Below are 726 nucleotides of genomic sequence, written 5' to 3' on the forward strand. Positions count from 1 at the left end.
TCGTCACCGGTCTATTAAAACACACAACATATTAAAGCGTCTTCGAGGGGTTATGACGTCATTGGCAGGTGACACTATGAACACGCTCCGTGTCACTAGTTAAAATTGCTTATTTCTCTGGATTTAAACATTCTTCGAAACATTTGGGATAATGTAAGCACACAAGTCAGCAAAATAAATAACACCGTTCTAGTGGTTTTTGGATATTTTAATTAAAATACATATTACATATTGTGCCTTTAAACTAATTTTTAAAAAATGAGAAATGTTGGCATGGCGAATATCTGAAATAAAAATAAGTTTAATTTTTTTTAAATGCCTCATTTATGTTCAATTAACATGTTTTTGTTTTTAGATTTAGTTAATGATAACAACACTGCGTCTGTACGAGACAGTTCAGGCCTCTTACACTGAAACCAGATCCTGCTGATCTGCAGGTTTTCAGTAGAACAGCAGGACTTTAGACAGAGCTGGATCTCTTTTCTGTGTCACAATGTTACGCTCCACTTGCTTCAGTACAGCAGCATCAATAGCGTTTCTGTTTGCGCTCCATTAGAAGCTGCCAAGAGCTCCCTGTGTCCCTCGTCACTGAGCAACAGTGCATTTGAATTAAAACACGCCTCGAGCTTCTCTTATGGTGAACAGGAGCTGATGTGGAGCGTGTCTGTGTGTTTCAGGCCGGATCACGGACACTCTGGCGCAGCAGCACACGCATCTGAACATCGT

General features: G+C 39.8%; 1 protein-coding gene across 1 annotated transcript in view; it reads left to right on the forward strand.

Moving 5' to 3' along the window:
• LOC107564579 (ATP-dependent 6-phosphofructokinase, liver type-like) overlaps positions 1 to 726 on the forward strand; it is a 21,959-nt gene that overhangs the window by 10,056 nt on the left and 11,177 nt on the right. The gene's annotated exons all lie outside the window — the stretch shown is intronic.

The sequence above is a fragment of the Sinocyclocheilus grahami genome, unplaced genomic scaffold, assembly GCF_001515645.1.
Source record: "Sinocyclocheilus grahami isolate Dianchi unplaced genomic scaffold, SAMN03320097.WGS_v1.1 scaffold947.1, whole genome shotgun sequence".
NCBI lineage: Eukaryota > Metazoa > Chordata > Actinopteri > Cypriniformes > Cyprinidae > Sinocyclocheilus > Sinocyclocheilus grahami.